Genomic DNA, 26,408 nt, shown 5'->3' on the forward strand with positions numbered 1-26,408 from the left:
TTCATTTCTCCCAATATCCCAACATGGTGTCCTAGTCCATATTTTCTCTGCTTGGGTTTTGAAACCAGCCATCACTTTTACACCCCCGTCTCTTCCCTCACGCAAATCAGGATTACCTACCTTCTCTTCAGCTTGAGAGTCTACCATTCCTGTTCTCTGTGACCTCTTTATTTCTGGTACCTGTCACTCCCCTTTCTTTCTGGCAAACATCCCAGGCAAAAATATATCTTACTACATTTAGTTTAATATTTGTTAGCATTCTTAGATATTTTACAGATTTTTTTTCAATGTTGCCGTATTCAACTTACGATGACTCATGATTTTTTAATAGAGCAGAACTTTTCAATACTCATATTTTATTTGCATTACTGTAGAATACATATAGATATCTATGATACTGTACCTAGATTTCAGGGATAGTACACATAATCATGATGATTTTAATACAGAAGTTAGTGTGACTTAATAGTAAATTTTGAATTGTCAGTTACTTCAAATCCAGAAATAGTCCATGGTCAAATCTTATGACTCTCTTAAAAAAACACACACACACACAAAAAAAAACATGATTACTCTAGTCCCAACATTTTCTTAAAAATAAAATCGTAGCCCTGGCTGTCTTGGCCTGAGGACTGAAAGGTCCTGGGTTCGATTCCAGTCAAGGGCACGTACCTTGGTTGCAAGCTGAATCCCTGGCTCTGGTAGGGGCCCATAAAGGAGGCAACCAATCAATATGTCTCCCTCACATTGATGTTTCTCTGTCTGTGTCTCTCCCGCTCCCTTCCACTCTCTCTTTGAAAATCAATGGAAAAGTATCCTCAGGTAAGGAATACCAAAAAAATAAAATAAAATTGTAGATACTGATGCTTATCTAGAGTTTGAAAACTATTGGTGAATGCATCTAATCTATAACAGCATAGTTATTCCGGCATATGATTATTATAAATTATTTCTTATAATGTCTTATAGTAGACTTGCAGCTTCATGAGCTATAGTATAATTGCTGTGTAAAATCCGTATTGTGCAAGTACATAAAATCGATGTAAACAAACACATATTAGAAAAACTAAATGAAAGTCCCTTAGAGATTTTTTTTCGTGATATGATGTTTCCTGGAATTCTTTTGAAAACAACATTCTTAACACATTAAAGATGATCTGGTGGTTTAAGGAAGCACTAATAGAAAAGGGCAAATAAAGTGCCTTTTCTTTTCTAATTAAATATTAAGTTAGCTCAACTTCAGCATTGCTTGAGTTGCAACATGTATTATAGAACACAGAGCTAATTGCTTTAGTGTTTCAACCCTCCAAGCAGTGCAGATGTTATGCAAATGGTTTAGTGCTCATTTTCAGAAAGTAAACAATTGTAAATTTTGCAAGAGTATTCTTTCTTTCTCTCTCTCTCTCTCTCTCTCTCTCTCTCTCTCTCTCTCTCTCTCTCTCTCTCTCTCTCCCTCTCTCTGAATTAGTACTAAACTTTCCAAAATTGTTGCTAGCTGCAACATTAGTGCTGAAATAAATTGAATTTCTTTGTGGGGCAAAAACCCGTCAGATGTGAAAGTATGATGGATTTTTTTCTAATTGTAAAACTTCATTACATTAGAAAGCAACATGCGGTTAAATAGAACAATTAGTGTTAAGTTGCATCCATAATTTGATGAAACATATTATTGCTATCCACAGAAAACGAGAATTTGTCAGGTGTGTCTGTAGTAAGTATAAAATACAAAGAGGTTTATTTCTTCACATGAAATTTATACTAAATAATTATTTAAAACACTTTATAATTCACTTATTTTGTGTCAACAACAAAGATGAATTTCAAAAAACTGTTAATGATAAATATTTATTAAGATGATTTTTGCCCAGCTGGTGGGGCTCAGTGATTGAACGTGGACCCATGATTGAGGAGGTTTGATTCCCAGTCAGGGCACATGCCAGGGTTGTGGGCTGAATCCCTAGTAGGGGGCGTGCAGGAGGCAGCTGATCAATAATTCTCATCATTGATGTTTCTATCACTTTCTTCTTCTCCCTTCCTCTCTCTCAAATCAGTAAAAAAATGATTTTGAAATTCAGTAACTAAATAATTTGTAAACATTCCATTTGGGTTACTTAGAAATCTGAATCTTAATAATTTATAAGGTTTTCTACTATAGGAAGTCAGGCTATAGATACTTCTTGATTATGTGAATTTGAGCATGTGTTTTCAATTTTCAATTTCTACTGTAATAATTTACCACAATTTAGAGCCTTAAAGAGATATACATTTATTATTTTAGAATTCTGCAGTTCAAAAGTTCTAAATTCAAAATGTCAGTAGAGCTATTTTCATTCTTGAGGCTTTAGGAGAGAATCTGTTTCTTTGTCTTTTCCAGTTTCTGGAAGCCATCTGCTTTCCTTGGCTTCTAGCCCAGTCCTCCATCTTTAAGCCAGCAGAGTAGCATCTCCAAATCTATCTATCTATCTATCTATCTATCTATCTATCTATCTATCTATCATCTACCTATCTATCTATCATCTATTATTCTATCTTCCTATCATCTATCTCTCTATCTATCTATCATCAATCTCTCTATTTCCCTATCTAACCTTTGCTTCCAATTTCACATCTTTTCTGACTGATTCTCCTGCCTTGCTCATCTATAATAATAAAAGGGTAATTTGCTAATTAGACTGGATGTCTGAGGTACTGAGGGCTAGTACTTCAACATATAAATTTTAGGGGAGACACAATTCAGTTCACGCACCTTACCTTACATCATGCAGAATGGTATAATGCATAATAATATGTATAAGGAGTGTGATATTGAGAGTAAAACCAATAGTTTGAGGGTGGAAAAGCCTCATTGGTTAATTCAAGATCATAATATTTAGTTTGCAATATCTAAATCAGTTGAAAATCATATAGTTTTTTGTTTGTTTTTTAGTTATTTGTCCTCTCTTCTGGTTTTCTCTATTGGCATGGCTTAAAGCCACAGGAAGTGGTAGAATAACATCAAGCTTCCACATTTGTTGTTACAATAAAACGCCTTCTTAAGAACCATAGCAGACCAAATCATTGCTGAGCTGTTGCACCACAGGCACTGAGAAAAATTAATCAATTTGTGCTCTATTCAATTGCAAAAAAACTAAAATATGATTCTTGAATAGGCTTACCTGAAAACAATCCCATCATATTTAATAGTGTTGTTGTTTGGCATTACATTGTACAGAGAGTGGTTTGGATAAAAATAATCTGAACTGAATTGTGAGGATTGTTTAAAGATATTCCTTGTCATCAATTATTAAATGACCAGCATTATGCCATGATGTTTATAGAGTACCAATAACTTTACATAATTTATTTTTCTCTGGATAGAAGATAAGATGGCATGGCATATTTCAACTACTAAGAGTGAGGCACTTTAACAGATTTATATAGAACATCTTAATAAATGTAAACTGAACGTAAGATAGCAGATTACTTTTGTCATTGAGAAATAAGACAAATGTTCAGCCTTAGTATACATTTATCTTATTATTTTCTGTATTACATGATACAAAACCTTCATCTTATAAAACTTTTAAAAATCATAAAAAGTAACTAATTGATTCAAAAAATTGCTAAGATCATTGCCAATTTTTTTTTTTTTAATTTTAGGTCATGCAAGAAAGAAAAGATCTTGTTAGTGAGTATAATCATAATATGAGCAGATGCATGACAATGTTAACAAAAGCTGTAATGATATGTTGGTATTGCACTATCAGGGTTCTTGGATTTGGTAAGTGATGAATCCCCAGCATTTACTGTTGCCCTGGCTCCTTCCCAGAAACTTAGCCTAACCTGCCACCCATATGTGTAGTGACTTCTTTCTCATCTCTCTCATCTTGTCATCAAACCTCATTTAAGCATTCCCTCCATTGCTAAGTAGCAATTTTTGTTGGTGCTGTTTTGTTCTTTGAATTCCTTCTGTATCCAGATCATGCTGTTTTTATTCTCAATAACATCAGAATTGGATGACCATTCATCACAATGTATGACTATTGACATGGTGTAATTTTTAAAATATATATATTTTATTGATTTTTTACAGAGAGGAAGGGAAAGGGATAGAAAGTTAGAAACATCAATGAGAGAGAAACATTGATCAGCTGCCTCCTGCACACCTCCTAATGGGGATGTGCCCGCAACCAAAGTACATGCCCTCGACCGGAATTGAACCCGGGACCTCTCAGTCCGCAGGCCGACGCTCTATCCACTGAGCCAAACAGGTTAGGGCAACATGGTGTAATTTTAATATCATGCCACTCAAACTCAAAACTGATGTAATTTGTATCTTAAATTACATAGTCATTACAGTTATGGCGTATATTTGTTACAGCTTAGAAAAAAAGTATTTCTATTTCATACTGTGTACAGTATAATGCTATGGAAAAACAACAGCAAAAATATCGACTGAAACATTCATTGATCAGTAATTGAGTAATTTGTGATTTGTAACTTACTTGTGGATTTTTACATAGGAATTTTACAGTGTTTTTAAGATATGTGAAGAAATTTTAGGTTTTGCATAGACTTGAAATGTATTATTGCTTTTCCTATTTAAATGAGTGGCATATAGATGCCCACTGTCTAAAAATTCATTATCCAGTTGATCTTCAGGAACTGACTTATTTTGATAAATGAGGAATACTTGGGCAACCATTTGATCAGAAGTTGAATAATAGATTTATAAAAGAAAGAGTACTCATTGCATTGATCCTTTTATATAGCACTAGATCATTATTGAGTTTGTTTTATTTATAGAAATAAATTCCTATAGGAATAGAAAATCTAATCCTTCTTACTCAGTATCTCTGCCTCAGTCAAAAAATAGAAGTAAAATTGCTGGTCAATATCCTTACACAAAATTGAGGGATGAATTATGTTTATATATAATCAAATCAGAGCAGCATTTGTTTTTATGTGATTAGTGTTACATGCTCTTTTCTCTTTTAATTACAAAATGAGCAAGGCCAAATTTATTAATCTTCTTGGAAAGAAAAGTTGATATGTTTTGGTTTTTAATCTGGCATAGATTAACAAACATACTTGTATGTCTAACAAAAAGAAAGAGAGTTGTTATCTATATATATAAAAGGCAAATATGCAAAGTGTCCCCTCGGGAGTTCAACCTGGAGACCAGGAGTTGTATCACTCGCTATGACATGTATTGACCACCAGGGGGTGGCACAGAATGAAGGAAGGCCCTGGCCAGCAGCTGGAAGGCACCGATTGGCCCTGATCACCAGCCAGGCCTACGGACCCTATCCATGAACAAATTTTGTGCACTGGGCCTCTAGTAAAGACATAATGAGTTATCAAGATTAGTATTATTAAACTACTCTTATATGCTGTCAGCTTTTATGTAACTGCATAGAAAAAATGACTGGCTCTCTTCTATAACTGAAATTTAGTTGGGCTTTTACTTGATCATCTCATTGCTAAAATAAACTATGGATTATTCAAATAGAGTAAACTACCTCTTCTCTTTTTAAAGCCAAATTAGGAAGCATTTCAATAGTGGGTAAAATCATGGAGATTGCATCTAGGATGCACTGCCTCCATTGTTGGGGACAAAACTGCTACCATTTGAGGACATAGGTGAGGAAGAGATGGATGACTTTGACAAAGCAGCAATATTTCCTTCTTTGTCTTTAATGTGGAGTTTGACATTTGCATTATAAAAATATTCATGTTGGAAATTGATTCAGACTTCACATAAATGTTGATTTTTTTGAAATTTTATAATGTTTTTTTCTTGAGGAAGTAATAAAAAAAAATGGAGTTGATGCTTTTTTGGGCCCAAGCCTAATGAAGTTATGGCTAACTTGAGATCCCATTTATTATATAACTCCCTTCATATTCAGTGGAAATATATATGTGCATATTTGGTGATCGTGTATGAGGAGCACTTGCTACCAGAATTTGATTTGTTTCAATAGGTGAATTAGTGAGCCCTGCCAAAGAAAAAGCGATATATAGTCTAGGTATAGCAGGAAATTATCTTTAAAATTTAAAAATAAAGTATTCACTATATTCCTAAAAATAAAGTCTATTCCTAGGCTATATATATTTTTTCTCTGAAAGGGATCACTGATTCACCTATCAGGACAAGTCAAATTCTGGAAACAAGCATCCAGTTGAAATTTGGTGGGCAAATAATTCATTACAGAGTACCAATTTGCATATTACCATTTTATTATATATGATATTAATTCAATTATTCAATTCTTTCAATTATTCATTCATATCTTCTGTCAATGAATATTTGGTGAACTCTACAGTGGTGTGCTGGCCATTGTGCCCTGTATAGTGATGTAACCATAAGTATGCATATCATATCCCTAATCTTGGGCAACATAGATAAATGGACAATTTCAATGTAGTAAACTCAGGGTAGAATAATACTACATCTCTGTAGACCATAAGTTTGACACGAGTCTCACGGGGCTGAATTAAAGATGGTAGCTGGATCCTTTATGGAAGCTCTAGGTTAGGATCTAATTTTTTGTTCATTCCAGTTGTTGCAATGAGGTCCCCATTTTCACAGTGGATGAAGTCATTTCTCAGCTTCCAGAAGCCACCCACATTCCTTGGCTCATGGCTCTCTTCACTTCAAAGGCAACAACAGAGTCTAGCTCAGTGATGGCAAACCTTTTGAGCTCGGTGCGTCAGCATTTTGAAAAACCCTAACTTAACTCTGGTGCCGTGTCACATATAGAAATTTTTTGATATTTGCAACCATAGTAAAACAAAGACTTATATCTTTGATATTTATTTTATATATTTAAATGCCATTTAACAAAGAAAAATCATCCAAAAAAATGAGTTTGCGTGTCACCTCTGACACGCGTGTCATAGGTTCGCCATCACTGGTCTAGCCCTTCTCATGCTCATCTCTCCTGAGTCTTCCATCAGCTTCTCTCACCAATCCTCCTGCCTTCCTCTCCCACTTCTCAGGGCCAGTACTATTACATTGGGTAACTCAGTGTAATCTACCAATCTTAAGATCAGCTGGTTATTAACTCTAATGAACCACAACTTTAATTTGCTTTGACCATGTAGCACAGCATGTTCATAGATTCCAGGAATAAGGATGCGGACATGTTGTAGGGCCATTATTGTCCCCACCACAATGTTCCTGTGTGTTTTCACCAGATATGTTGAGGCAGGTATGGTTATTTACTAATGCTCTGAAGTGAAAAAAATCACACATTCTTCTAGAGTTGACAAAACTTCCTATTTCAAAATAGTCTCTCATAACTTCATTGTAGATTGTTCTCCCTGAATATATTAAGTGATTCTGTGTCATTAATTACTTTATTTTATGTCAAGAATTACTTTTAGCATTTTACAATTGCTTCTCAGAATAACTTCTATTTGTATTTACCTCGAAGTAATATTCATTGAATTATGTTTTATAAACATAATCTTCATATTTGGGGAGATTTTTTTCTTTCATTTTATCACTGTTTTAGTTTTTTCACTAAAAATTATTCAACATTATATGGACCCCACCAAACAGAAATAAAACAATACTTTCTCTCAACAACAGCTTTCTTTTAATCATGTAATTATTTCCTATCTTTCATGTGTAGGTTCTAGAAGACTGTCCAAAAGCTATTCTTACTTGAGGAGGAGACATTTTTACAGGGTTTAATCAATGCAGTAATATGACTATGACTACACTATGTTTTCAGAATCTTAGCCATGTGGAGAAAGAATCATGTGAGGTTACCTGTGGAGGCTTGGAGACCAGAGAATACATTATTACAATAGTCCAGCTGAGAAGTAAGAAGTTCCTGGAAATAAAAACACAGAGAAAGGATCGAATAATGTTTTAGAGATGAAACTAGAATGTGTTAATGATTGTACTTGTGATAATGGGGAAGGAAGTGGTTAACAATGACGCTCAGGTTGTTAGAGCCTGTTCACTGACAATACCCTCTCAAAAATAAGGTTGGGCCCAAGCTGACTTGGCTCAGTGGATAGAGCATCAGCCTGCAGACTGAAGGGTCCCAGGTTCAATTCTGATCAAGGGCACATGCCTGGGTTGCGGGCTTGATCCCCAGTAGGGGCATACAGGAGGCAGCCAATCAATGATTCTCTCTCATCATTGATGTTTCTATCTCTCTCTCCTTCTCCCTTCCTCTCTGAAATCAATAAAGATATATTTTAAAAAAGTAAGGTCGGAGGAAGAGTAGACTCTTTGGGGTTAGGTAAGTTCAGTTTGGAACATCTTCAGGTTGTGATCGTAATGAGGACCTCAAGTCAAGATATGGATTTGGAAATCGTTGTAATTGCAATCCATAAAAGCAATTAAGATTACCCAGGGAGTGCAGGTAGAGGGTGAGAGAAATAGCAGAGAACCTTGGGGAAACAGTGATATTTAAAGTATGGGCAGAATAAAGGCAATACAAGAAACCATATGCAGAATGAACTCTCAGGATGGCATGTTATAAAGGAGGCAAAACTCAGAAAAACAAACTCCATATTCTATCACATATTTCAGATAGGTCAAGGAATTTGAAAATTGAAATGTAACTAGGGGAATTGGTAAAGTTCAGGAACTATTTGATTTTATAATCTCCAGTAGATGGATTTTTCAAAGTTTAAGATGCTCAAGGGTACACAACCAGTAAATAAGGGAATATAATTTTAGCCAAGATTATATAACTCCTCAATTTTAAACATTATAATAAACAAACAAAAAGGCTCTAGAAGAAAACTAAGTTAGAAAGAAAAAAGGTATTTTTATACAAATTGATAATGTGCACAGTAAAACAAGAAAAGCAACCCAAAAGTAAACATAATGTTTTAAATGATATATTTATACCTGTACATTTTGATATAAAGCTTCTACCAACTTTTCTTCAAAAAACCTACAATGACTCAGAAACACCAGCTTTCACCAGAACACTGAAAACTACAAAACATTGCAATAGTAGTAATCTGAAAGGAAGTACAAGACCTAGGAGGCTGAACTGAGAATCACAATTGGCAGCTGACAGGAGCTTTGGCAATTGGAGCAGATGGTATGAATATGATTTGGTCCCGTGCCACAACTTCCCCCTGGTAAGAGACCAGGATTCCCGCTAACAGAAAACTTGGAAGCTGCCCTCCTACCGCACAGATTAAGATTTTCACGGGATCATAATACACTTGCTTTCCTGTTCCTAACCTATCTCAAGTACCTCTCATTATGCAAAATGTAAGATTTTAAGAGAAAGAATGAAGACAGAGACACTATCCTGTCAGATGTTGCCCCAACATGTTAAATTTTGTGGGCATGATCAATAGGTGTGTCACAGCTGTATCTGCCGGGGATTAAAGGTTGTTTTTCTGAGTCCTTGTAAAATAGCGACAGAAAAAGATGTCAGTTTTTTGAAACCATCGTACCTCCATCACGTAAAATTATAATGCATAAACAAATACTTCCTAGCCCAGGAAATAGGTCTAGGAACTGTATCATCAATCTAATGTATGTAAACCAAGAAGCCAAGGTTTGCTTGCTTTTGTCCTCTGTACTGAACAGGCTGGTGTGTGAGCTTTCTGTTTGGAAAACAAACAAGTGCTCAATTGACTAATGCTGAAATGGTCTGCCTTACTACATTGGCTTGAGCCATGGAAAACTCTGCCAAATTGCTGCTTGAATATGAAAACATAAGGCATCAGCCCAGCAACTCTCCTCTGATGCTATCTGAGAAGTGTACCCACCCGACAGGGAGAAAACACAGGGTAAACCATAACATATTTTTTCTTAAACACTGAATCTGATATTGACTCTTCATTCCAAGATAAGAAAACAGAATAAAAAATCCACACGAGCTTTACCAAAATCAATCAATAAATAAAGGACAGCAAATAAGGAATGAAGTAGTTTTAATATTCAGAGAAAGATTTTGCCTACAAAGATTATTCAATTCTCTGAAATCATAAAATCAAATATTCTCTACATGATCCAGATCTGCATATTGCCTTTACTCCTGATTTTCAACCTCCAAACCCTAAATCCCTCTTCCTGCTTGCTCCAATCCTTTTTAACTATATTACTTCCTATTTAGCACATACCCCAAGGTCTCCTTTTTGCCCTACTATGCGAATAACATCAGCTTTTCTTTCTTACTGGTTGTAGCCAATTGGAATGAGTTCAAAGTTGGATAAACTCAGTATTTGCATTCTCTAAGCCCACACTAAGTCTGCTGAGTCATGCTAAAAGAAAAGACTATGCAATTGCAAAGATTATGGCCTCCTTCCTACACTAATAGGCATTTGGTTATACACACAGACACATAAAGAGCATGAAAATAAATTATTTATATCCTATATCTATATCATGCATACCCTATATCTGTTATACATCATATATGTAATATATATGGAACCTTATATCTATGTATACATTTATTTTCATACTCTTGCTTCTTCCCCACAGCGGAGTGGTTGGGTTATATCTACTAAACTATCTTCAAACACATTCCAATCTCTCCCTTCCTTTCAGTTCCAGATCTTGCTTTACAAAACAAATATGCCCATCAGATGAGAATACATTTCAATTTTTATCAATAAACTTAAAAATTACATGCATTGTTAGAAGTTATTTCATTCTGTCAAAGAGGAAAAGGTATTTTTTCTGTCTAAGCTGTAACAGGCAATGGGAAAGACACCTTTTAGAATTTCTAAAATGTCCATGGAAGACCCCTCATTGAAAAAGTCTCATCTCCTGCCATGACTGTCAAATGTCTCTCTGGAATTCAAATAAGTGAAAAACCTGTGTATAATGCTATGAGTGTACAACATAGCTGTGACTTAGAGGTAGCCCACTGCATGTGCATGTGCCTAACCTACTGAGAGTTCATGAAGAGCAGCTTCTATAAACAGGTGGAATTTTAGTTTGTTCGTTTTACTTTTGTTTCATTTTTTCATAATCTTACCAAATCATGTTTATTAACTTGTCCTTTTAGAGTTGATATTCTGTTCTTATAATAAATATATAATATGTGAGAAAGTGAGAAAGACTATCAAAAAAAATGAAACAGCACAGCAAGCATGGCTCCTGGTTGATCCTTGACCTATGAGCCAGGAGCTCACGGTTCGATTTTTGGTCAGGGCACATACCTGGGCTGTGGGCTCAACCCCCAGTGTGGGGTGTGCAGGAGGCAGTTGATCAATGATTCTCTCTCATCATTAATGTTTCTATTTCTCTGAAATCAATAAAAATTAATTATTAATTAATTAATTAATTAATTAATTAATAAAAGTAAAATGTAAGAAGTGTGAGTAGTCCTAGGTAGAGATTTGTAATTAAATGGGTTGTCAGGGTTGGCCTAATTGAGAAAGTGTCTTCTGGGCCAATATTTGAGGAGGTGATAGATTTAGCCATTTATTAATTAAGAAATAATGCACGAGAGAGATTAGCTACTAAGGGGAACCTCACACTCTCATGCTCTCTCATGTCTAGGTGACGGTAGCTCTTGTTTCTACTACAGTCAATTTTCACTTGGTGTGAAAATTGTGCATGTCCTAAAAAAATCTTTACACTTATATCATTCATCACAAGATGTGTGATTTCTCTGCAAACACTAAGATGTTCAGTACAACTATTTTAATAATATTAAAATAGATATGTTCTTTGGTGATGATTTTCTTTTAATATGTTACCACTTCATTTTTTAAACACTCATTTTTAGTTTTTGTGTGTGTATCTTAAAATGTATTTAGTTATTTGTTTAATTGAATTAATTCACTTAGCAAATGCACTTATTTTGGTAAATTCTTTTCTATTTAGAACAATAATTGTTGGCATATGATTATGTCATCTCAAAAAGTTGTGGCTTTCAAATGGAGAGAATCCTTGAAGGACACTGGAGGCAGTGTCTGAGTAATGCATATTTCAGGCTCAACAGAGCTGCCTGGAGAATTTAATGAATCCATTGTGTCCATGTCAACAATAAGGAATCTGAGACATTTTGACTTTCCACAGTAATTCCTCTGTTGTGGCTGAAACTCAGTTAAACAATTGTTAACTCAAACTCACTATGTGACTCTCTCCTCATATAATTTTTTTTCTACTTACTTAACTAGATATTTTAGGTTTGACTGAAGAATTAGTTGTTTAAGCTGACTAAACCCATTAAAGAGTTTACTTTTTAATGTGTAAATTATGTTTTTGTTGTTGGTTCTTTATTTTAATAAAAATGTTACATATTTAGATATTAATAATGACATATTCAGAATGTTTTCACAGAAGTTTTTGATGAATTACATTATTTTGGGCATTGTAAATGAACATCAATATGTAGAAATTGCTTAAAATATAAATTACAGTTTTGATGACATGTTGAGAATATTTTGAAAGCCAAGTTTTTGAAATTCTAATTATTATGTATATATTGAATATTTATTTGAGGAAATGGTTTAAAAGTATATATTCAGTTCTCTGTGGTTACAGTATACTTGATATAGAAATAAGACAGTGCTACTAATAATATTTATATACATGACATTTGACGTAAATTATTGAAATTTATTATTATTTTAGCTGAATATATTATGATCTCAAATTGAAACAAAGTATTTAGAAATGGAGTTAGGACAAATGATAAAATTTTTTATAGGCTATTCATGATATAAATATCACCATCTTACATTATAAAAATTTGCTGTAAATATTATAAACTTGATCTAAACACTTCCTATTTGCCTCCCAGCACCTCTCTGTTTTGGGCTGGTGTTACACATCAGTTAAAAAATTTTACACCCCTTCAAATGAAATATTTTAAAAGGAAAACAGTCATTAATGAGAATAAATAGAGTTTTATGAATGAATGCTAGAAGAAGATAGCTTCAAAAATAGGTAAATTAAGCAATTAAAAGCTATGGCATTTTATTTAAGTATATTGTTAAAATTGCTTAATTCCAAGGAATTGATAAAAGTTGTCTTGGTTTTATGGATCTTTCAAATAGTCCACAAATATCTAAATAAAAGGAGGGAAAATTAATAATTTACTAAGTTGGCACTACTTCCTTCTGAAACCTAGGAAGCTTTTAAAAATTCAAAAAAATTGCCCTTATAATCTGCCACATTGTACATAGTCATTATATCTATCTTAATGAAAAATGGGAGAAGTCATCCCCAAAGTGCTGGGTTTAGAGTGCTTTAAGCTAGCTAAGCATTTTGAAGATACACTTTTGAAATTTACTAACATAAAAACAGAAAGTGAACCCATGCAACAAAAGAGAGACCAGAAATAAACCCACACATATATAGTCAACTGATCTTTGACAAGCGTACCAAGTACACAAAATGGTGAAATGATAGTCTTTCTATCAAATGGTGTTTAACAAACTGGATATACTAGTAACCTGCAAAAGAATGAATACAGACCATTATTTTATACCACACACAAAAACAAACAAAGTAGATTAAAAAAAAACATAATAATCAAAACTATAAAACTTCCATAAGAAAACATAAGGGAGAAGTTTCTTGACATTGGTCTTGGCAATGATTTCTTAGATATGACATTGCTTAGATATGACATTTTAAAAGCACAAGCATCAGAGGCAAAAATAGATAAATAGGATTGCATCAAACTAAAACTTCTGCACAGAAAAAACAAACAAACAAACAAACAAACTCTGGAGAGTGAAAAGGCAAACTACAGAATGTGAGAAAATAAATATTTGCAAATCATATATCTGGTAAGGGGATTAACATACAAAATATATAAGGGGCTTATAGAACTCAATAGCAAAAACAAACAAAAAACAACCCTATTAAAAAAATAGACAAAGGAGTTCAATAGATATTTTCCAAAGAAGACATACAAATAGCCAACAAATATATGAAAAGATGCTTAACATCACTAATCATTAGGGAAATGCACATCAAAACTAAAATGAGATTTCACCTCATACCTGTTAGCATGGCTATTATGAAAAAGTCAAAAGATAAGTGTTGGTGAGGAGGTGGAGAAAAGAGAACCCTTGGATACTATTGTTAGGAATGCAAAATAATGCAGCTGATATGGAAAATTGTATGGCATTTTCTTAACACATTAAAAATAGAACTACCTCTTATCCAGCCATCCCACTTCTCTGAGTATATATCCAAAGAATTGAAATCTGGACTTAAAAGAGCTATCTGTATTTCCAGGGTGATTGTAATATTATTCACAACAGCCAAGACATGGCAAAAACCTAAGTGTCTGTTTACCAATGAATAAAGAGGGAAAATGTATATATATAGTGAAATATTATTCAACCTAAACAAGAGGGAAATCCTGCCATTTGTGACAGCATGAATGAAACTGGAGGGTATTATGCTAAGTGGAATAAGTCAGTCAGAGAAAGACAAGTACTGTTCCATGCTTCCATGTCACTGGATCCACTCCATTCATCAGTTTATTTTGTTACTTAGATTCCACATAAGAGAGATCATGTGAGACTTGTATTTCTCTGACTGACTTATTTCATTTAGCATGATACTCTCAAGGTCCCTCTGTGCTCTCTCAAAGAGTAAGAGATCCTTCTTTTTTACTGCTGCATAGTATTCCATGTTATAAATGTACGACAGCTTTTTTATCCACTTATCTATTGATGGGCACTTGGACTATTTCCAGATTTTAGCTATTGTAAATTGTGCTGTTATGAACATAGGGGTGCATACATTCTTACTGATTGGTATTTTGGGTTTCTTAGGATATATTCCTAGAAGTGAGGTCACTGGGTCAAATGACAGTGCCATATTTAATTTTTTGAGGGATCTCCATACTGTTTTCCATTATGGTTTCACCCACCAGCTGTGTACTAGGGTTCCCTTTTCTCCAAATCCTTGCCAGCACTTGTCAATTGTTGATTTGTTGATGGTAGCCATTCTGACAGGTGTGAGGTGATACCTTAGGGAGTTAATGGGGGAAAAAGGGGACATATATAATATTTTCAACAATAAAGAATTATTTAAAAAAAAGAAAGTCAGTACTGTATAATCTCACTCATATGTGGAATCTAAAAAAGATGAACATATAGAAAGAGAAAGTTGATTGGTGGTTGTCAAGGGGTAGGGGATACTGGAGTTGCTATTCAACATGTATATAGTTTTAGTTATGAATAAGTTCTAGAGATTTGCTGTACCACATAGGGCCTCTAGTGTAACAGTAATGCACTATGCACTTAAAAAGTTTCCAGAGGGTAAACCTATTGTTATGTGTCCTTACCACAATCGTATATAATAAAAGCCTAATATGCTAAGTGTCTGGTCATCCAGTCATCCATTCAACCAATCAAAGCATAATATGCTAATGATATGTTAAGGCCGCTCAACTGCTCACTGTGATGTGCACTGACCACCAGGGAGCAAACAGTCAACTGGTTGACCAGTCGCTATGACGTGCACTGACAACTAGGGGGCAGACGCTCCGACTGGTAGGTTAGCTTGCTGCTGGGGTCCCACTGATTGTGACTGAGCGAGATGGGCCAGATGTGCCCAGGAGCTCTCCCATGGCCCCTCCCCAGCTGGCCAGCCTCCTGCGTCCCTCCCCGGCCCCAATCATGCACTAGTGGGGTCCCTCGACCTGGTCTGTGCCCTCTCGCAATCTGGACCCCTCAGAGAATGTCAGAGAGCTGGTTTCAGCCTGATCACACAGGCCAGGCCGAGGGACCCCACTGGTGCACAAATTCAAGCACTGGGCCTCTAGTTTAAAAATAAAGAAATAAACATTTAAAAGATGAAATGCCATTATTTAATACGAATATTAAAGACTTGAAGAGATTCAATGATATAGACATTCTATTTCACATCTAGTAAGTGTAAAAGTGGGTGTAATATTTGAAAAATTATTTGGTAATATGCCCTGATGTTTAGGGCTTTCAACTCAGTAGTTAAATTTCTAGGATGTCATCTTGCAATAATATAATGTGGAACAATTGTGCCTAAGGGTGATAATAAGTCTAATAATTATAGAATAATTGGTAATAATGAAAAACAAACAATCTAATTTCTACATAGAAAATTGTTAAAATAAATTTGTGGAAGATATAATGTAGTGAAGAAAAACAGAATGATTTTATATAAATAAATGAATAAATAAATAAAATTTAAATGCATGCATTTATTTTAATAAAAGAATAAAAACTAGTAGAATCTAATAATGTTAAATCAGATTGAAAAAATACTCCCCCAAAATAGGTCAATGTTCATTTCTATTAATTAAGTTGAATTTTAGGAGATGGCTTTTGGTGACTAAGCCTACATTTATTGACAAACTTAAAAGGAGTAACTCTAAGATTAAAAACTGCAGATTTGGAAAAGGAGAAGCTAGCAGATGAAGGCACTACTTAAGAGGAAAATGCTTTATGATCACAGAACTCAGGAGAACCAACCAGATTTAAACATTACCTTAGACTTTTATGCCTTTTAGAATATGCCTTTAGTGTTAAAAAAAAAAAAAAAAAAAAAAGGAAGGTGTTTATGTAATAAGAGTGGTAAAGTGTTAGTAGTCACTTAACTTTTTTTGGTTTGTAAGTTTATTTTAAGACAGGTAACTTATATATATACTAGGGGCCCGGTGCACGAAATTCGTGCACTGTGTGTGTGTGTGTGTGTGTGTGTGTGTGTGTGTGTGTTGGGGGGGGGGAGTGTCCCTCAGCCCAGCCTGCCCCCTCTCACATACTGGGAGCCCTCAGGTGTTGACCCCCATCACCCTCCAATCGCAGGATCGGCCCCTTGCCCAGGCCTTACGCCTCTGGCCTAGGCGTCCGGCCTGGGCAGCGGGGACCCGCAGCTGCAGCGGCCCCACGATCGTGGGCTCCGCTTTAGGCCCAGGCAAGGGACCCCTAGCTCCTGGGACTGCCAGCTTCGACCGTGCCCATCTCCCATCGCTGGCTCCACCCCTACTTCCTGCTATCACTGGCCAGGGCGGCAAAGGTGCTTGATTCTCCGATCATGGCTGGGGGGCAGGGCCAAGGCGGCCCCAGGGCTGCCTTGGCCCTGCCCCCTGGCTCTTAGCTCCCCCCTGGGTTTCTGATCACTGTCAGTGGCAGGGGGCTTCTTCCTGCTTTCCCTTTCGCCTCCCTGCATTGTGCCTACATATGCAAATTAGCCGCCATTTTGTTGGCAGTTAACCGCCAATCTTAGTTGGCAGTTAATTTGCATATAGCCCTGATTAGCCAATGAAAAGGGTAGCTCGTACGCCAATTACCATTTTTCTCTTTTATTAGTGTTGATAAAAGGCTAATATGCAAAGTGTCCCGGCGGGAGTTCAACCAGAAGACCGGGAGTTATATCTCTCGTTATGACATGTGCTGACCACCAGGGGGAGGAATGGAATAAAGGAAGGCCCATGCGGGCAGCTGGCAGCTGGGGTAGGGAGGCCCTGGCCAGCAGCCGGAGGAAGGCCCTGGCCAGCAGCCGAAAGACCCCCATCAGCCCTGATCGCCGGCCAGGCCTAGGGACCCTACCTGTGCACTGGGCCTCTAGTAAGACAATAATATTTTAAGCTCATTAAAATGTTAATAAGTGTGTGTGTATATATATCAAAAGATTTTAGAATAAAATAATTATCTTAATCTGAAGATGGTGTTATCTTCCTTTTCAGTAGTCATCCATCATAATAACTAATTTGCATATGGATAAACTAAGGCATAAAACATTCTTTCACTCAACGTCAGTGATTTAATTATCAATGGTGTCATAATAGCACTATTCTCATTTTAATTTTTATCAATTTAACAAATTGCAAAAATAAAGGTACTTTTTGCTTAAGTGGAAAATTATTTGATAATATTTAGATTTCTATGGTGCTTTATAATTCAACTCACTTGTCTGTGTGTAATAAGGTGGTATTGAAAGTGGGTGTAAAATTATGTTTAATAGACAAAGAACTGAGGAGAGAACACTTCATGACCAATTCAGTTTTAAGACCTGATTGTATAAAAAAATGACAAGGCAATTAACATAAATTTAGTCCACAGTAAGAAATCCTGAATGGCTGATTCTCCTCAAATTACAGAGACATGTTGAAAAAATTAGGTTACAGAAATTATAAGATACACCTTTTCCAATAAAAGTAAGAAGATTTTTAAAAAATGTTCTATAGGACTTAAAAGATAAATGCATAAGTTAATCTATGTTACTTAGCACATCCTATATAATAAAAGCCTAACATGCTAAGTGTCCGGTCATCTGGTGACTGGTCAACTTTTCAACCAATCAAAGTGTAATATGCTAATGATATTCTAAGGCTGCTCAACCACTCGCTATGATGTGCACTGACCACCAGGGGCCAGACAGTCAACTGGTTGACCAGTCACTATGATGTGCACTGACCACCAGGGGGAAGATGCTCTGACTGGTAGTTTAGCTTGCTGCTGGGGTCCGGCCAATCGGGACTGAGAGAGATGGGCCAGACACGCCCTGGAGCCCTCCCATGTCCCTCCCTGGCCCAATCGTGCACCGGTGGGGTCCCTCGGCCTGGCCTGTGCCTTCTCGCAATTCAGGATCCCTCAGGGGATGTCGGAGAGTGGGTTTCAGCCCAGTCCTGCAGGCCACTCCCCTCTGGAGGGTGCCAGACATATGGGGCTCATGGCTGGCGAGCACTGCTGTAGAAGCACAAGCCTTTCCTGATCAGGACTGATTGGGCGCCAGCCTGAAACATGCACAGTGGGGCTGGGATGAGTACTAGTGGCAGGTAGGAGCTGCAGGCAGCATTGGACTGTGGATTTCGGCCCAATCCCCGCAGGCCACCTAGAGAGACCCAACCCATGCACGAATTCGTACACCAGGCCTCTAGTAATATATAAAGATACTAGAGGCCCGGTGCATGAGAATTCATGCACTTGGGGGGGGCGGGGTCCCTTAGCCTGGCCTGCACCCTCTCCCAGTCCGGGACCCCTCGGGATGTCCACCTACTGGCTTAGGCCCACTCCCCAGGGGATTGGGCCTTAGATGGCAGTCAGACATCCCTATGGCAGCCTGGGAACCCTTGGGGGATGTCAGTTGGACATCCTTAGTGTTGCCGAGGAGTGGGGGAGAGGCTCCCACCACCACTGCTGCGCTCGCAGCCATCAGCCTGGCTTGTGGCTGAGCAGACCTCCCACTGTGGGAGTGCACTGACCACCAGGGGACAGCTCCTGTGTCGAACATCTGCCCCCCGTTGGTCAGTGCACATCATAGCAACCAGTCGTTCCACCTTTAGGGTCAATTTGCATATTACCCTTTTATTATATAGGATATTTTGTAACAACAACAACAGGAAAGGAGGAAAAGGAACAAAACTATAAGGATTTTTTACACTACATTTAGTGGGTATATATTTGAATTGAACTGTTATAAATTTAATATGTTAAATGTAATCTCCCTGAAAAATCACCAATAAAATAATGTTAATATACATACCTAAGGAAATGAAAAAGGAATAAAAAGAGTTCCAGAAAAATTCAATTAAACACAAAATAATGCATTAACAGAGAAGTATGACAAAAATATCGTTACGACATACAGATAATAAATAGAAAAATAGCAAAAGTCTTTTCTTATCAATATGGAAATGGGTTAAACTCTCCAACCAAAAGGCAGGAATTGGTAGAAGAGATTTAGAAAATGATTAAAAAATATGCTATCTACAAGAGGATTTTTTTGATCCAAAGACATAAATAGTTTTAAAACTGAAAGAATGGAAAAACATATTATACCAAAGAATAACCAAAAGAGAACTAGGGAATTTACCAACACTAGATAAAATAGGTTGTGAAAGTTATAAAAGACAAAAAAAGGATATTAAGTATTGTTAAAAGTGTTAACTCATCAAGAAGATGTAAGAATTAAAAAATATATGCATGAGGAGGATTCTGGGAAGATGGCAAAGTAGAAAGCAGTGGTAAAACTTAGTGGCATTGGCAGAATTTCTGTGATGTGTCTATTTTGGAGATCTTGGTTCTATTAAAGGCTTGCAATTTCTAGGGAATGCTAGGAAGGAACATTGCAGTTCATGTCAGTCAATTTCTGCAATTAGCACATTACTGCTACCCATCTCCAATCCCTTAGCACCCTGACAAGCAGCTGTGCACATGTTTATGGATCAGTTTACAGACATTTCACATAAGCCAGGGTAGACAAAAAGGCTTCAGTCTTAAAAATATGGTGGATCTGTGCTCTGATTCTAATCAAAGAAGTATAAACAAAGAGATGGGCTTTTCTTTTTTTAACCTTCCCCCATTGTTGCAATCCCCTTTGCCTTCTACTGAGGTGACATCCAGGGAATTTAAAGGGTTGACACCCTTTGTTGTTGTTGTTTGTTTGTTGTTGTGTTGTTATTTTTTTTGCTTCTTCCCCCCTTTTGAAACACAGACATTAAAGAATTGAACATTTAAAAACAATTATATATACAGGGAAAATTAGAAAGTGATCACACATGTTCAGAGAAAGGCATAGATCAGAGAAGACCTCAGGCTGATCCTTGTCACAAGGTAGCCTAAAATAATCAAACAAACCAACACAATTAAAAAAATACCAACAAAAATATCCTTAAAATCCAACAAATCCTAAGGAAGGAGATAAATGTGATATCCAGAGTTACCACATTCTTAGGTTCATAGATATAATGTTCAACAAAAAATTTTAAGACATACAAAGAAACAGGAAAAAAAATGTGGCCGATTTAAAGGGGGAAAAAAAAAAAAAAGAAACTGGACTTAAAAAAAAAAAAAAAAAAAAAAGACCTGATGGCAGATGTACTAGACAAAGACTTTAAAACAACTTTTTAAAAGATGCTTAAAGAACTAATGAAAGGTACGGAAAATGTCAAGAAAATGATGTATAAACAAATAGAAATATTAATATGGAGATATAATAAAACTGTTGGGAAAATTTCTTGAGGTGGACTGGAACTGACTGCCAAAATAGGCTGGGGCTGAGAGACTGAAGAAAGAGGCTGATAACTCCAGAATTAAACAGTCTTAAAAAGAGTGAATTTTGATACATGCTACAACGTGGATAAATCTTGAAACAGTATGCTACCTGAAATAAGCCAGGTTCAAAAGGACACGTATTGTATGATTCCATTTATATCTAGGCAAACTCATAGAGACAGAATGTAACTTAGAGATTACCCAGTGCTAGAGGGAGGGTGGGATAGGGAGTGTGATAATTACAAAACTTCTGTTTGGATTGTTGATAGAGTTTTAGAAATAGATAGTGGTGGTATTTGCACAAATTTATGATATAAAATGCTACTGAATTGTACACTTAAAATGGATAAAATAGCAAATTTTGAGTAATATATATATATATATATATATATATATATATATATATATATTTTGCCCCAGTAAAAAAAATTACAAATCCTTTGATCCAAGGAAACATAACATAAGCAAACAACAGCAAACCTGCTAATGAGAAAGTAGATATAAGAACATTAGAAATCTTTGATTTCTAGAAATATACTGACAACAAGTAATTAACAAATTTATTTTTCTCAATGTAATATTTCAAATGAAACAAAAATAAAAATTATATTCTGCCAAAGTCTGGCTTTTCTGCATTGTGACTTTGAAAAGCATTAAGAATATAAAGTTGCATAACTGATTAAAATAATTCCTATTATATAATGAGCTCCTGAAGATAGGAACCATTTCATATTTTAAAATTATAGAGAACCTTAAGAACTTTCATTAACATGAGTTATACCTACTGATAGTTACCATATTTTATTATTATTTTTTGTTAATCCTCACCCGAGGATATTTTTCCATTGATTTTTAGAGAGAGTAGAAGGGAGGGGGAGGACCCAGAGAGAGAAACATCAATGTGAGACAGATCAATTCATTATCTCCCACGTGCCTGACGGGCCGAGGATCGAGCCTGCAACCCAGGTACATGCCCTTGACCAGAATTGAGCCCTGGAACCTTCAGTCCACAGGCCAACATTCTATCCCCTGAGCCAAACAGGGTAAGACTACCATATTTTAATTTAAAGCATAAATTCTTAAAATATGTAATATGAACTAATTAAAAACAGTGAAGACCAAATCATGTTAATATACGTTGTTTGAAATAATGTTTTTTAAAAAATTGTCAGTTTTACAGTTTTGTAAATCTATTCACTTTCTTACTTAGTAAAAGACAAGATATCCTCATATTTGCTTCTGCCTCCTCTTTATTAAGATACGTTGTTTTAAGAATAGGAAGAAATCGAACCTCACGTGGGTATATAGTCAGAAAGAGAAGAGCTACCTGACCCCTGAAAAGTCTCAGACCCTGTAGCTTTTACCCACACTTTGCAACCACATATCTATCTGGAAAACAACTTTTCAAAAAGACCTCATCCCTGATGACAGATACAGAGTCTACCTAGAGTTACTCTCATTCTCCAGGACTTAATATGACTGACCCATTGTTAGGAAATGACCACAAATATGCCTATTTCAGGATCAATATTTCTCTTCTATTTTCCCACCAAACCTTACCTTAGAATAGCAAGTTATTATTGTGATTGATAATAAAGTCCTCACCTTACCATAATCAATCTGTTCTCACTCATTACACTGCCAACCCTTATGGGGCATGGGTAGTGTCCATCTACTCATTAGGACCAAGCTGTAAGTTAAGAGTACAATGAACCACCCTTTAAAGAAAGCATGGATAAGTAATCGAATGATTGGATGAAGAAAAATATTTGAAATTCTGTTTGAAAGGGACTATCACATCTTGTAAGATTTGGAAATAATAGAAGTGTCCACATTCGGAGAGGATTTGGAAGCAGAGCCAGTGAGAAGGTTGTGTTGTTACATAGCTGACATCTTGCAGACCGCCGGCTGTTACTGACACTTCAAAAGCAAGTTCCTCCTTTTTCTTTTTTTAAGTTTGCTAATGTGGTTTCAAAGGTAGCATTGGTTTATATGAACCTTAGTGTTTGAAACCTGAAATAATATTTTATAAAACCATTTAATTTATTTAGAAATAATTTTCTAAATTGAGATAATGTGATGGGAGCAATAAAAATATGCCTCTCACAATAAAAACAAAAGAAAAACAAAAAACGAGCAAACAAGAAAACAACAACACTCTTTTCTAGCCACACAGCTAGAGTTCTTATAATAAGACACTCCCTCCCTTGAACCCCTGACAGGGTGATTCTATCAATGTGTTTTATTACTTTCCCCCTCTTGTTTTGTATTTGTAAAATTAGGTCTCTGAGTTTGTGCATGCATGCATGTGAGAGACACACAGAGAAAAATAATATATGGCCTACAGAATACACATATAAAAATCTTGCCTTGCAATTTTATAGAAATCTTACCTTATCCCGATCAGATCATTTATTATACTGAAAATGTGTTATTTTGCCCAAGCTGGTTTGGCTCAGTGGATAGACTGTCAGCCTGCAGACTGAAGGGTCCTGGGGTTCAATTCCAGTCAAGGGCATATGCCAGCGTTGTGGGCTCAATCCCCCCTGTGAGGCATGCAGGAAGCAGCCAATTAATGATTCTCTCTCATCATTGATGTTTCTATCTCTCTCTTCCTCTCCCTTCCTCTCTGAAATCAATAAAAATGTATTTTAAAAAATGTGTTATTTCTCTCTCTACAGTAATGTATAAGCAATGAAAGTATAATCATCCATGTTTTAAAGATCTGGAAAAGGGTTACATGCACTGTCCAAATTTATATAATTAGCGTGGGGTAAACACTCCTCATCTGGACTCTTGTTTTCACTATGCAGTGTTATTTCTTTCCTCTTCCTATCACCCATCCAATGTTCCTACCCTAGACGAGTGTTTCCTCTTCTCTCTGATGGTTTGGATGGGTGCAGAGCTGACTTTGTAGATCTCCTGGCCTGATGAAGCGTCTGGTGGTGGCCTGAAGCTGCTGGCACACTGGGGAGCTTGCCCCACAGCTCAGGCAGATGGCAGAATCATTGATGGAAATGACAGCAGCCCGTAGGAATGTCAGCCACTGGGACAGCTTCTGCCCTGATGTTTGTTTCTAATTCTAAACCCACCTGGGGAAGGAATTCTCTTCCTCATGGGAACAGTGCCTATTTATGAGGTGGCCACTGGGTGGGGCAAAAGCGCACACTTTGTAAGAGGACTTATTGACCACTGCAATAGAGATAAATTAAAAGCGTTTCCCTACCCTAGCCTGTTTGGCTCACTGGATAGAGCGTCAGTCTGGGGACTGAGGGGTCCCAGGTTCGATTCTGGCCAAGGGCATGTACCTTGGTTCTAGGCACATCCCTAGTAGGGGGTGTGCAGAAGGCAGTTGGTCGATGCTTCTCTCTCATTGATATTTCTAACTCTCTATCCCTCTCTGCAAAAAAAAAAAAAATCAATAAAGTATGTATTTTTTTAAAAAGTGTTTTCCCAAGTTCATTTTTTAAAACAAATTGGAAGCCTCAAATTCAGATTCTAACTTGAGTGAATTTTCATAATCTAGTATACCTCCTCTATAATGTTTTTTATTAATTGCATGTATCTAAGGACTAAACACAATCATTAATTTGGGTCATGCAAAGCAGAATACCAAGTTATTTTTGTGATTGATAGTAAAGCTTTCTCTCTAATAGATCTTGTTTGCTGGGCATTTTTTGTCTGTGTGTATGTTATAATTTTGCTTCAGTGTGGCAATTTTAGAAATGATAGTTTACTGCAATTTTCTCCTTATTCTGTTGCTCTGTGATTGTTGTAGTTACATTCATCAAACACCACATTCATATGCGGCAAAGTAATTGTGGCCATTTAGTATCTATAATCACTTAAAGAGAACCAGCTAGGGATTATCCCATAGCTGGGGTGTTTAAGGAGGGAAAGAGCGAGCTTTAGTGTTTAAAAATGGATGAGCTATATTCTACCTTCAGATTTCTTGTAGGATTTGTACCTAGTCTGATTTTCTTTAGATTGGGGAATAATGCTTATATCCACAAAGAACTCAAAGGAGTACATTATGCACATTATATCAGGTGAAATATAATAATATATAGTAGTCCATGGAAGGAATTCAAGGCCTGCAAATTCAGTACAATGAGAATTTTCATCCCCTCAGACTTTTGTGATCCTTGGACAATGTGAAAAAATTGCCTTGAAAAATAGTCTCACATATAAGAGGAGGCTCTCTTTTTCATGTATGCTTGTAACCTGTGGAGATAAAACTAAAACAATGACACCACAAGCACATCAACATAAAATTAAAACTAGAACATTTAGTGATGCTTCTAGATTTTTACTTTTGTTTTTCTTTTCATCTGAGAAGCAAGACTTAACTTCTCTCTATTTAAATGAGAGAAGGGGAACAGGAACACTAGAGTATTTAATTTAGAAAAAGAAAAGAAACCAATGTTGAATGATATTTTTATTTTACTTTATTTTCCCTTTCAGATTTCCTTCTCATTTGTCTATTGTCAAGAATGTCAGTTTTAAGATGAAGTGTTTCAGGTGAAAATTCCTCCACTTTATTTTTAAAATTATTTTTTATTATGTAGGGGTTTATAAAAATATAGATAGGAAGCAAACAAGATATTCAGCTTTTCCATGTACATCTCATTTTGCTTAAGCGTGTTACAGAAAGTGTTGGAAATTAGGTGACAATTGCATTCTGCAATCAGGCCTGCTATAGTCTACAGATGGAATGGATAAAGCAACATCTTAGCATGATTCTTCCTCTGCCTCATTCCTTGCCACTAAGTAACCTCACAGGGTGGCTCAGTAACAACGTTGTGCCTCAAGATGATGCAATATTACGATGGAAACAAAATAACCCATCTGAATATGTCATGGAAGTGCTGTGGGTATTGAGACATGGATAGGAAAAAATCAGAAAATAAATGAGGGAAATAATAAGAAGAAGCCAAATCCCAATTACTGACCTTTCGGCCTGGTCCTGTACTCTAAATCCCATATTCCAGTCCCCACTATTCTGTGTTACAGGGTTATTTTCTTAGCAGGTGGGAAAGCAACAGAGAGAGGAAATGCAGCTTTCCAGACATGACCCAGAAACCGTGTGGCTGAGGGAAGTTCCAGAGGGCGGTGATCATGACCATGAAATTGGAAGTAGGGAAACATGGATCTCTTATACCTGCCCAATGCCCTGCAGTGCACAGAGTGCTTTCATACTACCATCAGATTCTTTCAGGAGCCCTAGGAGGTACACCCTTGTACACATGAATAAGTGCATACTTAAAACGACAATGATTATAGCCTAATAACGTGCAGAGCCTAAGGTAGGAAACGAGGCCAATGCCCTCTCTCTCAAGTCAAACCTGCCTGCTTGGAGAACTGATTGAAAGGAGAGAATATAGGAATGTAGGGAGAAGAAAAATGTGCATCTGGAGGCCAGTTCAGATGAGGACTCGTGACTTTTTATATTTATCCTTGGTCTACGGGTTCCTAGAAGA

The sequence above is a fragment of the Myotis daubentonii genome, chromosome 8, assembly GCF_963259705.1.
Source record: "Myotis daubentonii chromosome 8, mMyoDau2.1, whole genome shotgun sequence".
In the NCBI taxonomy this organism is placed as follows: domain Eukaryota; kingdom Metazoa; phylum Chordata; class Mammalia; order Chiroptera; family Vespertilionidae; genus Myotis; species Myotis daubentonii.